The 17260-nt window shown below is 44.1% G+C and overlaps 1 protein-coding gene across 2 annotated transcripts in view; it reads left to right on the top strand.

Moving 5' to 3' along the window:
* Nucleotides 1-5879: 5879 nt before the first annotated feature.
* The window catches only part of G3BP1 (G3BP stress granule assembly factor 1), a 28904-nt gene continuing 17523 nt past the window's right edge, over nucleotides 5880-17260 (top strand). Inside the window, exon 1 of one of the 2 annotated variants that reach the window (XM_083603885.1) lies at nucleotides 5880-6082. The gene's annotated coding sequence lies outside the window, so the exon portion shown is untranslated. The remainder of the gene's footprint in view (nucleotides 6083-17260) is intronic. The other variant, XM_083603886.1, reaches the window with a different exon arrangement.

Raw genomic sequence — 17260 nt, 5'->3', positions numbered from 1 at the left:
TTGAATTCTGCCATTCACACAGCTGTCAAAGGCACATGCCAACAACAACAACAACAACAACAACAATTTATTATTTATACCCTGCCCATCTGGGTTTCCCCAGCCACTCTGGGCAGCTTCCAACAAAACACTAAAATACAATAACCTATTAAACACTAAAAGCTTCCCTAAACAGGGCTGCTTCAGATGTCTTCTAAAAGTTTGGTAGTTATTTTTCTTTTTGACATCTGGTAGGAGGGTATTCCACAGGGCGGGTGCCACTACCGAGAAGGCCCTCTGCCTGGTTCCCTGTAACTTGGCTTCTTGCAGTGGGGGAACTGCCAGAAGGCCCTCGGCGCTGGACCTCAGTTTCTGGGCAGAATGATGGAGGTGGAGACGCTCCTTCAGGTATACTGGACCGAGGCCGTTTAGGGCTTTAAAGGTCAGCACCAACACTTTGAATTGTGCTCAGAAACGTACTGGGAGCCAGTGTAGGTCTTTCAAGACCGGTGTTATATGGTCTCGGTGGCCGCTCCCAGTCACCAGTCTAGCTGCCACATTCTGGATTAGTTGTAGTTTCCAGGTCACCGTCAAAGGTAGCTCCACATAGAGCGCATTGCAGTAGTCCAAGCGAGAGATAACTAGAGCATGCATCACTCTGGCAAGACAGTCTGCGGGTAGGTAGGGTCTCAGCCTGCGTACCAGATGGAGCTGATAAACAGCTGTCCTGGACACAGAATTGACCTGTGCCTTCATGGACAGCTGTGAGTCCAGAATGACTCCCAGGCTGTGCACCTGGTCATTCAGGGGCACAGTTACCCCATTGAGGACCAGGGAATCCTCCACACCCGCATGCCTCTTGTCCCCCCAAAACAGTACTTCCGTCTTGTTAGGATTCAACCTCAATCTGTTAGCCGTCATCCATCCTCCAACTGCCTCCAGACACTCACACAGGACCTTCACCACCTTCACTGGTTCTGATTTAAAAGAGAGGTAGAGCTGGGTATCGTCCGCATGCTGATGAACACCCAGCCCAAACCCCCTGATGATCTCCCCCAGCGGCTGCATGTAGATGTTGAAAAGCACGGGGGCGAGGACAGAACCCTGAGGCACCCCACAAGTGAGAGCCCAGGGGTCTGAACACTCATCCCTCCCCCACCACTTTCTGAACACGGCCCAGGAGGAAGGAGCGGAACCACTGTCTAACAGTGCCCCCAGCTCCCAGCCCCTCAAGACGGTCCAGAAGCATGTTATGGTTGATGGTGTCAAAAGCCGCTGAGAGATCCAGCAGAACTAGGAAACAGCTCTCACCTTTGTCCCTAGCCCGCTGGAGATCATTGACCAGTGCGACCAAGGCAGTTTCAGTCCCATGATGAGGCTTGAATCCCGACTGGAAGGGATCCAAATGGTCCGCTTCTTCCAGGCGTGCCTGGAGTTGTTCAGCAACCACTCACTCAATCACCTTGCCCAAGAATGGAAGATTTGAGACTGGGCGATAGTTGGCCATATTGGCAGCATCTAAAGATGGGTTTTTAAGAAGCGGTTTGATAACCGCCTCTTACAGCAGGTCTGGGAAGGCTCCCTCACAGAGAGAAGCATTCACCACCCCGCGAAGCCCATTGCCCAGCCCTTCCCGGCTAGCTTTTATAAGCCAGGATGGGCAAGGATCAAGGAGACAGGTGAATGGTTTCATTAAAGATTGAAATATTGGTTATTATGCTTTATAATGTAACATTGCATTTTGTAATGTATCCTTATTTTCTTTTGCCTGATATGCCAATGGTTCGAAAGTGAACTCTGAAATTTTTGTCCTTCCTTATTTTTTGACTATTCTTATATTGTTTGGTTATGTTTCCTGCATAATATTTATTTTTTGGGGGTGTTACATTTCAAAATTATGCTAAGGAAAAACAGACTTTATAGTTACCGTAATTAATGGTGTACTAGGAGTGATATCATTGAAGTCAGTTGCATTGCTCTTGTGGATGACTGGCTCCCGAGCCTCTGTGTAAAAGGACACTTTTTCTCCTTGTGGGCACTGCCTGCCTCCTCCCAACCTTTCTCCCTCCACAGTAACCAAGGCAACTCTGTTTTGCCCAGTCCCAAAGGTGCTTCTTTAATGTGTTAATGACTGACCATTGTTTCATAATGGCTTGAACTCAGCTAGCCCTGCCAGGTTAGTTTGCATAGGTTAACCCCAGGAATTCCCATGTTTGGCACAGTTCAGGAGAGCTGCTGCAGCCTGTATTTTCCCTTCAATGTCCTAAATACAGTATTATCTAAATTCTACCATTTTACTAATTTTTAACATTCACTAACTCTAGATCTGTAAGAGAGTGATGGTAGAAACTTGGGGAATTAACATGTTGGGTGTGTAAGTTTTCTTCTTCATTCATTCTGAGGGGCAGGTGGGGCTCATCAACCTGGGAAGGTAGCCCATCTGCGAGAAGGAAATTTCTGATCTTAAACCTCCATTGCCTTGCAGGACATCTTCTGGAGAAGTAAAGGCTAAGGAGTAAACCCTACACAAATCCAGAGTGCAGTCCCTAAGATGGTTGGATGGCATCTTACATGCCTCCTTCTGGCAACTCCTGCAGCCAAGCTGGTGCCAAATGTATTGCTCTGCTTTCCTTTGGTCCACATCAGTGAGGCCAAGAGGGGGTTCTTGTTGTCTGGGCAGCCCAGCCCCTCCATACACACCACCCAAGCTTGTGCCCTAGGAAGGCTACTTCAGTGTGCTAGCACAGAGGTTTGACCTCATCCCCAAAGGCTCATTCCATTGTCTCTTGAGACAGATGCCAACGTTCATATATATTAGTTTGCATGTTTGAGCTGCTCTACTGTTCTCAATTTTATTTATTTTTGGTAGAATCGAAACTTTTAAAAAACAAAGTGCACATGCACCTATCTGGTCCCATACACAGTTGGTATAATAGATTCAACAAATTAGAAGGCATGGACAAACGCAAAAGGGAAAGCTACTAGTATGAATAGGAAATACCAAAGTTGTTCCTCATACACAAAATAATGTGTTGGTGTGTGCTACTCCAGTCAAATTTGAAGAGGGGGGAAAGGGGATTTATAGCTAAATAATGCTCAGATGTGGACAAGTCCTATGTATGTACTGTTGTAAGTTCTTCCCTTTGTTTGTCCTGAATCTCTCACCCTTCACAGGATGGCTCCAGGTGGTAAACATTTTATGAAAGAGAAAAGTTCTCCCTATCCACATTCTTTCTGCCATGGACAGTTATATAAACTTCTGTTATGCCCCCCACCTAAATTCATAGTTTTTTTTCTACGCTAAGAAGCCTCAACATTGTAACCTGTAACCTCTTATAGGAGATGGCTGAGCCTCCTGATAGTTTTAATTCTCATTTTCTTTATCCTTTCCAGCTCCCCAACATCCTTTTTTGAGATGAGGCGACCAGAACAGAACATCGTACAGGCAGACGCATACAACAAAAATATCAATTTTGTTCCTTGCTTCTCTGTCTTCTAAATGGTAGTTCCAGACTCCCTATGAGTCTCTCATTTTGCATGAGAGACATTGCTGACTCTAGTGTCTAGGCTTGCCACCATCTTCGCTCAGAGAAATTGTGACTTCTGCGTGACAGGCAGAAATCTATGTCATGCTTTCCCCCCGGCAAAAGTGCCAGGGACAGTTTCGTGTGTGCTTCCCCCCACCCCAGTAAAACAGCTCTCCATGAAAGGGAGGCACCTCTTCTATTTAACCTGGAACCACTGTGTTAGCAGATCTTTTCAGAGGGCCTTGAGATCGGATTCTGACCTGGCCTGAAATGCATTGTTATATTAGTGAGCCCCACAGTTTTCCTGCTGTAACAACTTTCCCTTAGAAGGAAAATCATTTTCATCTGCAGGGTAGGGAGAAGCATAATGAACAGGCAGGGATCAGTATTTTCTTTCTCTGCTAGCCTTTGCTAGCTCAGCTAATTCATAAAGCCATCCAGATCTCTTCCTCCCTCTCCCAGTTTAGCTGCACTACCGCTAAAGAGAGGTGTAGGAAGATACTGTTTCCCTGGAATTATGGATGACTAGTTCAAGAGCAGGGAATGTGTTGTGTGCGTCACCATGGCTGTTGTTTCAGGCTGGGTGCAATAAGTTTCTTCCTCGAAGACTAGCTGGGTGTGGGAGTTGGCTTATTGAAAAAGAATCTCTCTTGTTTGGTCATTTATTTCATATCAGTTCTGCAAAAGCTTTGCCTAAGCCGCTGATTTATGAGTTGGCAGCTTGCACAGTGGTTCCACTTTCCTAAATAGCTAGGCAGAGGGGAGGACTAAAATCTGAGAATGCCAAAATGCCAGTTTAGTGACTGCAGTTCTCCTGACACAGGGAGAAGGCGTCTTTAGAGAGCTACTCTAGGAAAAGAGAAAGTACTGTAAAAGGGCTTCAATATTTCCATCCTATTTAAATGAAGGCTGCCTTTATCTGGGATTCAGTGCTCACTGTTTTAAATCTATATTATTGAGGTTCCGTAGGAACAACCTCTAACTCTTATCCTGAAAAAAAATATCCCCATCCCTTGTTTTCCTTTTGACACAAGTGGATGAGGTTAGCAGGCATACCGACATCTCCTTAGTAGGTAAGACCTGCCAAATTATAGACAAATAGATCCAGAGGGGTTTTTTTTTTGTAACGGACACCTTCCAAAATTTACACCTCTTCTAACAAAAGAACAATCTCACTTTCTTGTTTTTAGCAGAATTAGATCCAATTTGCAAGCAGAGTATCTCCTTCTGAGGGGATGAATCCTGCCAAATTTCAGTTAAAGTAGCACCTTTTCCACCTGGTCTGGGAGGGTGAGGCCCTGACTGACTCCAGCTACAAAAGCTGAGGCTCTTGACCAGAATCCTGGGCAGGGGTATTATTTAGAGGTTTTTGTTGGGAAAGGGTTGTTGTTGCGGTCAATTTTTTGTGTCTTTATTTTGTATCTTATGATTTATGTGGAAATTGTTCAGTTGTGTTCTTTTTGGTGTTTTGTTTATTATGACTACTTTTGTGTTGTTGTTTTTAAACATAACTACAAACATATGTTGTAAGCTGTCTTGAGCAAGGTATTGATTTTGGAAAGGAGACACACAAATGAAATTATTGATTGATTGATAAAGGCAGCCAATGTAAACGTGCCAATAGTGGTTGCAGTTTCCAAAATGTATTCAAGCGTAGCCCCCACATACAGTGCATTGTACTGATCTAATCCAATGTGACTGAAGATACTCATGTTATGACAATTAAAAGGTAAAGGTAAAAGACCCCTGACAGTTAAGTCCAGTTGCAGACGACTCTGGGGTTGCGGGGCTCATCTCCTTTATGGGAGCTAATTATGGGATTATTAAGGAAGGCAGCTGATTTCAAGTACTTATTTTTAGAGTGTGTGTAGTTTTGGGTAATTAGTGGTGTTTGGTAAGGGGGATTATAGTGGACAATGCGGCTTTGAGAGGTTTAAGAGGAATCTTGAAGAAAGGGGTTTTTGTTTCTTTTAAGGCAAGGTGTGTTTCTTTAACAAGCCCGAGCTCCTCGCCTGCCCGTCATAGGGTAACGTCCTTCGTAATTGGACTGTATGCCCGGTGCCGCTCTGGAGCCACGCCTTTCCTCACACGGGGTTTCTAGGCCTCAGCTTCCAGGGTTTCTACTGTGCAGCGCACCTATCCTTGGCGGGCAAAGTAGCCACACCTCCACAGAACCTTTCTCCTAATAACGAAAGGAGCGTCGCCTCATTGGCCTTCGTCCGAATCGGCGATGACCATCTCCGCCTTCAGAAGTCTTTCCGCAACAGCTATTGACTAATGCGGACGTCAGTCCTACTAACCGGCTTTGCGCTTGCTGTGCCGCGATTGGCCTCTCTGGATGTCAACCGCCTCCCCTCCCTCCCTTACAGCCTATCGTTCTCCGAGCGGGGCATCGAGCCGGCTCCTAACTGGCTGCGGGCTTGCCATAGGGTTAGGTTGCGCGCCGGGTATATTTAGCCGGTGGCTGAGCACGCTGTTGCGCGAGGTGCTTCTCGTCCCCTTCGGCCTGCCTGCCCGCCTTGTACGGAGTGAAACCGCCTCCTCCTCCTCCGCGTCCAGCTCCGCCTCGCCCGCAGGTTGGTGCGGGAGGGGCGCAGAGGGGTCACGTCCTTCACGGGGGTCGAGGGGGCCGCGTACCCCTGTGGCGTCTCCGCCGCCGCCACCGTCGCCATAGACACGCGGGGTCCCGCCGGCTGCGGCGGCGCTCCTCCCCCTCCTTGTCCCGCGCCGCTTTTCGCTCCGCGGCCTTCAGCCTCGGGGCGGGAGCGGGACGCCGGTGGCGGGTGGGCAGGCGGTGGGGGTGCCCGCTGAGCCGAGGGGGCGCTCGGGGCTGACGGGCGTTTGCCTGGCCGGCCTGGCGGTATATTGAGGAGGGGGGAGAAAGGGGAGGTTGGGGCATAACGGGGAGCGGCGAGCGGGGCTCCCTCTGCGTGGCCGAGCCTGAGCCGTTAACAAGCCCTCTGGGTAGCAAAAGCGAGGCGCGTTAGACCCGCCCGTGCGGGGAAGTGCGTGATCTAGAAGAAGTGGGCAGAGAGAGGAGCGGCTGGGCGGCTGTTAACGGGTCGCTGCGCTGGCCTGCGAAGGGAACTCGGTGCTGGCTTAACGACGAGGGTCTCCTTTCTGACATGCGGAGGAGGCGGCGCCCAGCCAGGCCCCCGCGCGGTCCTCTCCCTCCCTACTCGATTGCTCGCCCCGCGCTATGAATAACTAACTAGGAAGGTTCCTGATCGTGCATGTAAAGCGGCCTACAAAAGGGAGGGGCGGGCAGGGGGAACGGGACCCTCTTGAAGCGCGGTTGCCGCCCTCCCCGCGCTTCTCTCGCGCCTCCAGAACCTCCCACCCACCCCACCAAACAAAAACCCGCGAGCTTTGTGAAAGAGCGGAAATGCACGAACGGTGCTCGTTCCACCGGTGTAGGGGGCGGAGGAGGAGGAGGAAAGCGACGGGAGGTGCGAGACGCCACTCCGTTCACTTGTCCGCGGGAGTAGCTGCGTAGGAACCGGAGCATAATGGTGCTCCTTTTCAGTGGGGCAGACGCTTGTGAAAAGGGGCCGCGGAAGTGAGCTGTGCTTCATTGTGCAAGCCTAGGCAGACGAAGCTGCAAGCTTTTGTCCCTTGCCGCACGCAGCCTGCTTTTCCCTAGCGCGCAGGCAAAAAAGCTAGGCTGTAATATAGAGAGCTAAGTAGCTTTGTTTTAAAGTGGCGTAGCCTTTCACTTGAGAGAGGAGATCGGCAGTGTTTTAAACAACCCTGTGCTGTGGACGCCTAAAAGCCAAAAAACAAAGCCCTCCCAACAAGTTTTTGCCTGTAAAAAATAAAGTAATAAAGGCAGAAAAGTAAGGACAATTGCTCAAGGTCAATCTTGACGTGTTCATAGAAACTAGATTAAGCATGCCTGGAGCTTCTAGTAATTTCCAGGATCTTACTAAAAACTATTGAAATAGCTTTAATGGGAATCGTTCACGGGCATGTTTTTCTGATAATTGAAATCTGGTCGTGTCAGGTGGCTGCATCATAATCTATTGCAGAGTATTTGTAGCAAGTAGCCATGTTTCCAGTTTGTGCTATTTTTGTCTGCCTCTCCCATGGACACAGTTTAGGAAACGCAGGCAGACTACTAAGCTATAGAAAAATGCCCATTTATTAAGAACTACTGTTTTGGGGGCACTTGCAGGGCTCTGGTCAGTCATTAAGTAAAAGATAATTCTACTGCTAAGGTGTTCTGTATGGCTAAGTGGAAAAATACCATCATGTGTTCCCATAAGGTTTCACAAAGATGCCAGCCATTTCAAATTTGCTAAATCCATAAATGAGACTTAAATGAATTTATCAATTGCTTGGCATCAAATCTTTTTTGCACTTCTGTTTGTAGCAGCCAAAACAGCAATGGTAAAGTTTGCATTGTGCTGTCCAGACATGCTCTTCTGTGTACTTAACTGGAAGTGCTGCTTGAACTATTATATCTAAAAATAGCAGACCCTGGTGGTAGAATCCATTTTAGACTAAAATATTCACCTGGTGTACTGAACTTTTTGTATTTGAATAAAACAATCTCAGGAGTTTTAGATTGTATATGTAGAATCAATATGGTCTTGGGTAATGAAATGTTGGATTTAACAGATTCCTTTTTTGGTTGTTCATACACTAATAACTTAAAGGAGTTAATAATAGGTATTCCCTACAGGTCATTTTTAAAGACAAACTACATGAAACAAACTTCTGCTTTCTTTTATATGGAGAAGACTTACATATTTCAGATATGCTACTGGCTTATTGACATTTAAGCTAAGGATACCTTAACAAAGACAAACTAAGAAAATAAGGTAGTCGGATAAATTTCCTTACAATGTACTTCTGCTCACTCACCTAGACTTATAAGTCCAGGAATAAAACAAGCATGAAGACAAGAGAAATGCCTTGATGGGCCATTTTGTGGTGGATTAATGCTCGCTAAATTTACCCACTCATAGTCTGCTGCTTGAAAGTTGCAGTAGAATTTTAGAGTTGTGATGCTCTAAACTAGGGGGTGACAAACCTGTCGTACTCCAGATATTGCTGAACCAGAACTCAAACCATTCCAGACCAAGATACTGGTTTTGACAAATAAAGATCTGAATAGCTTAGGCTCAGGTTACCTGAAGAAGCTACTTTCCTCAAACTGTATGGGCTTTCAGATCAGAGGAGGCTCTTCTGGCAGTGCCATCACTGAGTTGAGGTCAGAGGATACATAAGGTGGCCAGGAAGGCCTTTTTGGCAATGCAGCTCCATTATAGAGCATCCTTTCCCTTGAGGTTTGGATAGGAACCACTGGAGTGAATTTTTATATTCTTCCAGGCCATCCAAGTTACGTATAACTACATTCTACTATCCCATCTCAGATCCTTGCATTGTTGAATTGTACTGGAAAATTTTAACTGTGTGTTATTGGCCTATTGTTTTTAAATTGTAACTTGCCCTGAGATCTTCTATATAAAGTACAGTGGTACCTCAGGTTAAGTACTTAATTCGTTCCAGAGGTCCGTACTTAACCTGAAACTGTTCTTAACCTGAAGCACCATTTTAGCTAATGGAGCCTCCTGCTGCCGCGCCGCCAGAGCATGATTTCTGTTCTCATTCTGAAGCAAAGTTCTTAACCTGAAGCACTATTTCTGGGTTAGCGGAGTCTGTAACCTGAAGCGTATGTAACCTGAGGTACCACTGTAAATAAAATTGTGGCCCTACCCTCTACACTGCAGAACTCTGAGCGTTGGTAATACTTAACTGGAACTGATGGGGATTGAAGTTCCATCAGCATTTGAAGGGCATAAGGTTTCCTATCCCTTCACTAAACTGACACTGGCTTTTTAAGATTGGGGGAAATGTAGGGTTGTAGTGATCGATAGCTAATCCATAGATAGCCAGGAAAAGCAGCTACAAAATTACAGTAGGTTTGAAAATTATACTCCTGTTCAAACTAGAAAACAACACATACATTTAATTATACATACATGTTCTTGATTATACATACATAAATGTATTAGTATACTTTAAGCTGCTGAACAAATATTTAATAAATTTATACACCGTTTGATTGCAAAAAAATCTCAAAAGTGATTTACAAACGATTAAACAGTAAAATAAAATTCACAACCGTACTTTAAATCATACATACAAAAGTTAAAATACTAAAACAGATTAAAATTACCTCAACTTTCTATGGATTTGGGTACACATGTCTAAACAAGAATGTTTTTAGCAGGCATTGAAAAGAGTACAGTGAAGGTGCCTGCTTGATCTCAATATGCAGTGAATTCCAAAGTGCAGGGAGTGTCACATTAAGTGACCAAGTTCTTACAAATGTGGAATGTGCATTATGTGACACCTGTAGTAGTGTCAATTCTGCTGACTGAAGAGGTTGGGTGACACATGGGGATAAGGTGCTCTTGTAGGTAAACTGGTCCCAAGGTGTTGAGGGCTTTATGTACCAGTAGTAGCACCTTGAACTTTGCCCAGTAGCAAATTGGCAACCAGTGCAGATTTCTGAGCATAGGTGTTATATGCTGACAAGGCGTTACTCAGTAGTCATGGTGCAGCATTTTGCACTAACACCAGCTTCTAGATCAAGCACAAGGGAAGCCCCACATATAGAGCGCATTGCAGTAATCCAGTCTTGAAGTAACCAACACATGAACTACTGTGGCAAGACTTTCCTGGTCCAGGAATGGCTGTACCTGTCAAACCAGCCGCGGTTGGTAAAAGGCATTTCTAGCCACTGAGGCTACCTAAGTCTCAAGAGATAGAGCTGGATCCAGAAGCACCCCCAAACGGCGAACCTGCTGTTGAAGAAATAATTGTGAAATATGAGTTTGAAAAAGCTTTTACATAAAACTGTTTAGGATTAACTACATTTTTACCTCTCCCCACATGCCAAACAGTTTGCATGTGACAGTTACTCAAATTCATAGTTCTGAATTCAGTTTCATTGCTGAAATGTTATTCTGTGTTTTAAACGTGATATCACCCATCTTCAGTGGTGTTTAAGTCAAAACCACACTTAAGTACAGACTGGGCAGTTTAAACACTTTACTGGATCTTATGCACTCTATAAAATAAGTCTTGAGTGAAATCCAGAAGGTGCAAATCAGCTTAGCAGTTGCATTTCACTTCTGACTATTTGCAAACCACTATGATTTACATTTAGGTAAAATAAGGAATTTTAAGGATTGAATGTTTTCAGCACCTTAAATGTTAACATTGCCTAAGAAAAGTTACGTTAAATGTTTAAAGTATTTCTTACACGTTACATCAACATCTTTACAACCTTGCAAGCCCTGGGGGGGGGGGTCCTCCAGGTGTTTGTGAACTATGACTTCCATCATCCCCAGCCAGAAAGTTATTGGGGTTGGTGAAAGTTGCAGTCTCTAACATCTGTAGAGCCGCATATCTATCACATCTACTCAGTGTTAGAAACAGAGATGAAGGCTAGGAGCTAAATGGCGCCTTAAACCTAGGTAATAGGTGTGTGTAGGTGCGTTTTTTTTAATACCAAGAATACAAAGCTAAAAATGAACTTCAGCTAAAATATGTTCATTTTTCACATGGTTTAGTCCTCCCCTGCCCACCCCCCTAATATTCTTAAGAGGGTCTCCTCCAGTCTTCAGAGAGTAGCTGGAAATGGGGAGGCAGAAAAGCTCCACCTTTCCTTCCACTATGCAGTTTTAATCTGAAATCTTAGGCACAATATTGCGCTCAGAAACTGTTCGTGCTAATGAAATTCCCTGTCTCAAAATGCGCCTAGAACAATGGGAGTTTCGAACACTGCACCTGCTGTGGCATCAATATTGGTATGCCAGAATAATAAAACACTTGTATTTGCACATGGACTTTGACAAGTGGCTTTCTTTGACGTGAGCCCATTTCTAGACTTAAAGGTGAGTATGGGATGAAAGCATGCTGGTAGTAGCACTGTCTTGATACCCAACAGGAAGTTCAAGATTCTCTGCACAACAGTGATGTGGGTTTGCTGGAAAGTTTTCTGATGCCTAGGGCAGAGGTTTTCAAACTTTTTGAGTCCATGGCTCCCTTAACCAACTACATTCTTTCTGCGACACCCCCGTGGGGCTCAGAAGTCCAGTTATGTCACCTCTTGCCTGCAGAGCTGGCAGCCTCTCACCCTTTTTCGAACACCCTCCTTGGTGGAGTGTTCCCTCAGTCCTCTCCTCTCCCTTCTCCTTGGGAGTCCTCCAGACAGCTGCTGCTGCTGTCCCTGGTTTCTGAACTGCCCCCCCCCCCGGTGCTTCCCAGAGCACCATTCGCCTGCAGAGCCTATAGCCAGGGCTGTTGCAATAAACAGCTGTACAAGCCTTTGTGAGGCAGACACATGAGAGGGCATCATAGGAACGAGGGAAGGAAAGAGGGACAGAGGCCAGTGTCTTCCGCGGGTGCCACAACACACTGGTTGAAAACCACCGGCCTAGGGGTAGAACACTTCCCATAGAAAAATAAAGAACTACATCAGTGCTGCCCATTTTTGAGAATTACTGTGCCTGGGATGGATAGGAGATGTAGGACAAATCCTTCTGTTAGTTTTCTAGTACTTGTGAATAAATAGGGTATGTATGTATTTTTTTATTCTGCTAATATGTGTGAAAGATGGGAAGCAGTAAGACACGCCGTTGGCATCCATCTGTCTTGAGAGACAATAGAGTGCACCATCTGAAAAACTCCTGTGTAGAAGTCTTGGCAGCGTATGTGGAAGTTCTCAGCTGTCCAGATGACAACGCCACCTCTGCCACTCCCAGCCTTGCTGATGTAGTTCAAAGGAAAGCAAAACAGTACATGTGGCACTAGCTTGGCTGCAGGAATTGCCAGAATGAGGCGAGCAAAATGCCATCCTACTGCCTTGGGGACTCTGGATTTGTGTAGGGTTTAGTTCTTAGTTCTTTCCTTCTCCTGGAGATGTCCCACAAGGTAGCGTATAAGGATTTTTCCTTGGGAGTTTACTCCTGAAGCCTGTCTCATGAATGAGTATAGCCACATGGCGGCAGAGGTTTGAGGTCAGAGTTTAAGGTCTCCTACATGGGCTACCTTTCCAGGTTAACAAGCCCCATCTATCTTCTGATTTTCTTCAGACATGAAGGGAACAACTGATGCCCAGTTAGCTTTCTAATGATCTCTGCCCAGTAAACCATGGTTTATTTGACTGAGAGCCTTGTGCTTCTGTTCTGCTCTCCTTTCTCTTGTGTGTCGCAGCTGACAATGTCTGGGGTTTGTTAAATCATAGTCTTCCATTATATCTGAACTGGGAAACTGGCTTAATCTGTTTTCAAACCATAATCTGATCCTGGTTTGATATCTGAGTTTGTAGCCTGAGATTAAGCTACAGTTTCCTAGTTTGCATTTAATAAAAAGGTAAAGGATCCCTGACAATTAAGTCCAGTCGCGGACAACTCTGGGGTTGCGATGCTCATCTCGCTTTACTGGCCGAGGGAGCCAACATTTGTCTGCAGACAGTTTTTCCGGGTCATGTGGCCAGCATGACTAAGCCGCTTCTGGTGAAAGCAGAGCAGCACACAGAAACACTGTTTACCTTCCTGCTGGAGCGGTACCTATTTATCTATTTGCACTTTGATGAGCTTTTGAACTGCTAGATTGGCAAGAGGTGGGACCAAGCAACGGGAGCTCACCCTGTTGCGGGGATTCGAACCGCTGACCTTCCGATTGGCAAGCCCACAGCGCCATCTGTTTACACCACAGCACCACCCATCTCTTTGCATTCAATAGGATGCTGCTATTTCAACATGTAGGAGAAGAGAGGATGAAGCTTGTGGTGTAGAATTGCTTCTCAAATATATTTAAATAGTTTGATAGGATTTTGTTTAAACTGGTCCTGATACAGTACTTTTAGTTTCACTGTGTATACTAAGCACATGGGAGGGCTTGGGTCAGTGCTACAGAAATAATAGTTGAACCAAAGTACTGTACATGAAATCATACCAGCTGAACATATGGACATGTGCCTCCTCTTCCCATATATGTTTTCTTTCCAGCGGTACATGTAAAGTTTTCTGGAGGGAAAATGTTGGTTTAACTTGTGCAAGTTATCCTTGAAATAAGGTGGCTGCGAAATTGGCTACAAAAGCAGCAGCTTTGGGGCGATGCATTTCCCTTTGTTCAATCCTTGGGACTTGTTTGGCTTCTCCCCCTCCCCCCAAAAGACAGCACCTAGAATTCTATGTGCAAACATTTTCTTTTTTTCGTAAATATGTGCTGCTTTATGACTACATATTTCTGGTCATCAATGTCTGAGCTAGCAAAAGAATCCAGTTGTATTGCTCCCTTTCTTGTTTTTATTAGGTAGCAATTGTTTAAGCTAACCCTGGCTTAAGAGAGGTTTTTACTTTGAGTGCAATACTGATATGTGCAGCTGAAGATGCTTACAGCCACTGAAAATCCAGAAATCCACAGTTCAACCATTATATAATGGCAGCTAAACTCATTCAAAAGCCTGCCAGAAGATTAGTCATACAAAGATCAGGACAGATACACTACTTAGTCTTAGCAGGTCTGAATGTGAACTTGGCTCCATACATGCAGAGCCACTGCTGCAAGTGCTCTGCTTCTAGCTGCAGGATATCATACCTCAGGTAATGAAGGGGACATAAAACAGGGCTTTATTTTCTGAGTGCAACTAGTCCAAGTGATTTGAAGGGTTCTTAACACAGAAATTAATATTCTTTTTAAAAAAGAAACTAATACTTTTAATTGGGCTCAGAAACAGTAGTATCTGATGAAATTGCTGTAACACAGGTTGAATGTGTATTAGCCAGTATTCAGTAGAAGGCACACAGTAGCATTTTGCCGAAAGGTTTGCTCAGATAGATCTGACTCTCATAGTTGGGGTAGTCAAAGTGAGGTCTGATTTAAATGTCTGAATTATGCCAGCTCATCATGGTTTGTTCTCAGATAACAAACCATTATGTGATGCCATGGTTTGTTGGTTTATAAACAATGACTTGTTTGAACTATGATTTGGTCTTATGAGCTAATCCAACTCCTTTGGTTTAACCATGGTTTTAAATTGTGGTTTGGTTAGCCACAGCAAATGCAAAGCTACAGAGGCATGAGTAGAATTCTTAGAGGGAAAGGATATGCTTTGAGTGTGCTTTAAAGGTATAGTATGTACAAAGCTGAAGATGGACCAAAGATCCGACTCAGAATAAGGCAGCCTCTTAGGTTTTTGAAATGAAAAGCTATATATAAATCACCTAACTAATGATCAGTACTTTCTTTAAAGAAGGAGAAACCTTCCATTTCTCCAGGAAGACATTCATTGTCTTGGCTAGAAGACCATTGTTCGCTGACTTTCACCAACTCTGCTGTTCAAGAGCCAAAGTACATGTGGTGGTTTTCATAATGGCAAACTGTCAGCATTCACGGGGGATATATTCAAAATTGATCCAAGCAACTCATACTTCTTTATAGACTAGCCTGGCATTGTCACATCTGTAGCTCCAACAAATTGAGGAAAAATGGAACTTCTGAGTAGATGTGTGAACTTTGTGGTACCTGTAATTGACACCTCAAAGATTTTCTTTGCTTTTGAGTTATTTAATGTCGGGACCCCCATGCTAAAGCTTAAAAATAGCAGGAATCAGTCAATTAATGTCTTAATATTTATTTTCTTTACAAATAACAATATAGTTTTTTTTTTAAAAACCCAACAACATTAATCTTAGAACCCAGGAAAGCAAATTCAGTGGCCCAGTTGGCACACGACAGTAAATCATTGTTAAAAGTTAAATGTGATATAGCAAGAATGTGCAGAATACTAGTTACAAGGCATGAGCACTGGTTGACATATAATGCCAAGTCAGCTTCTCGCTTGCTTTCTCTCCAGGGTCCTGTGGGTAGAATTGGAAGAGGAGTGCCACAGTGCTGTGAACCAGCATGCTGCTTGCTTTATCCCAGTGTTTCATTTATTGCTTAAAGCAGGCATAGGCAAACTCGGCCCTCCAGATGTTTTGGGACTACAACTCCCATCATCCCTGACCACTGGTCCTGTTAGCTAGGGATGATGGGAGTTGCAGTTCCAAAACATCTGGAGGGCCGAGTTTGCCTATGCCTAGTTTAAAGTGACACGAACCAGGCCTTTCTCACATGATATAAAATTATTCAAAAGAAAACAAGCTCCTAATAATTTATGTTCTTGTATGCTGCCTCACTTCTGTGAATGCACAGTTCAAATGTTTTTTGTCAGTAGGAAGGTGCGACTCAGTATAAATGTTGGGAGGGAATTTTTGTTGTCAGTTTGGCTAGGAGCCAGATAAAAGTATTGGGTCGCAATGTTTCTTGCTTGGAGCAATATACAATAGCCATCAATGCACTCTGGAATGGTGTTTCTCATGGCATTAAATTTGTGTAAGGTAATTGTATGACATCACACACTCTAGGGATGGCAATTCTAACAGTTCTGCTACCCAACCATCAATATTAAATATAACTTTGGATTTCTAAGTTATTGAGATTAGTTTCTTAGCAACTAAGATCACACATTGAATCTAAGCCACATGCATCTTACTTAAGGTTACTCAGATGAAGGGTGTTGGTCCTACTACTGGATTTACCTGTTTTTCGTTAAAGTTTGTGGTTTATAACACTTTATCCTTGAAGGCTTCTTGTGGACTTACTCGAGTTGGAAAAATAAAGATACATTATCAAATGAACAAAGAAAACTATACTTAATGTGATTATTATTATTTTTTAGACCCCCCCAAGTCAAATACCATTTATGCGTGTTAGATTGCCCTCTTATTTATTAATAGCTCTTACCAAGAATATGTAGGAGGTTAAGCTATTGGACTTAAGAGCCCCCCCCAGTCCTCTGGGAGTATAGGATCCCCCAATTCTGTTTGTGCAAAGCATATGGAACCCAGCTCCACTCTTATATGACAATATTTTTACTCTGGAGAAAATAGACAATATTTCCAATGAATTAAAATCAGTTCGGTGTTTGAGATGGTGTAAGCCTCAGGCACAAACACAGAGATTAGGAGTGCCATCCCTGTACATGTCTACTCAGCTACATTGACTTAAAGGGGGCTAATTCTTGGGTGAGTATTCAACTGCAGCCTGAGATTAGTCCTACATATACTTACAAGGGAGTAAGCCTCATCCAGCACAGTGGGCCTTCATTTTGAGTAAACATGCAGAGAATCAGGCAGTAAGAAATGTTTAATGTGGTTATAGCATCATTATTTGATATTAAGCAATTTAGTTTGTAAGTCTTTGAAATATAATAGGTCTTGAGTATGCAGTAATTGCTAGACTGTGAAATGTTCTCTCAATCAGGCTTGTCATAAAAAAGGGTGACCTTCAGTTCTGAGTATCTGTTGGAGCCAGGTTAGTGAGTTACAGAGCACGTAAAGATTGAATTTCTGTACATCAGCCAGTGTCCTTCATTTAGCCCAAGGTGCAACAGTGGTAAAAGGGAGGCAGAACTAAAACAGTTTGTTCCAACTTCCAGAAGTAGGTCCAAATCAAGAGATCTCCAGAATTATTCATATTGGCTGGGGTTGCTCATAGTGTCTGTCTTAATAGTGGGAGATTGGAAAAGCAGAATGAATGAGAAGTAGCTGAATATGGGAAGTCATATCTCTCTTGCTTTGTAGATAAGTATATGTTATACAAATTTTAGACAAATTGTAGTTGGTTGAATGCAAGAGATGATGACCAGTTGTGCCATGTGAGCACCTAAGTGTAAAGTGGTACTTGTG

Source organism: Podarcis filfolensis (assembly GCF_964270895.1).
Source record: "Podarcis filfolensis genome assembly, chromosome: 2".
NCBI classification, from domain to species: domain Eukaryota; kingdom Metazoa; phylum Chordata; class Lepidosauria; order Squamata; family Lacertidae; genus Podarcis; species Podarcis filfolensis.
Note: the sequence above shows the minus strand (reverse complement) of the source record. Positions and strands in the feature narration are given on the sequence as shown.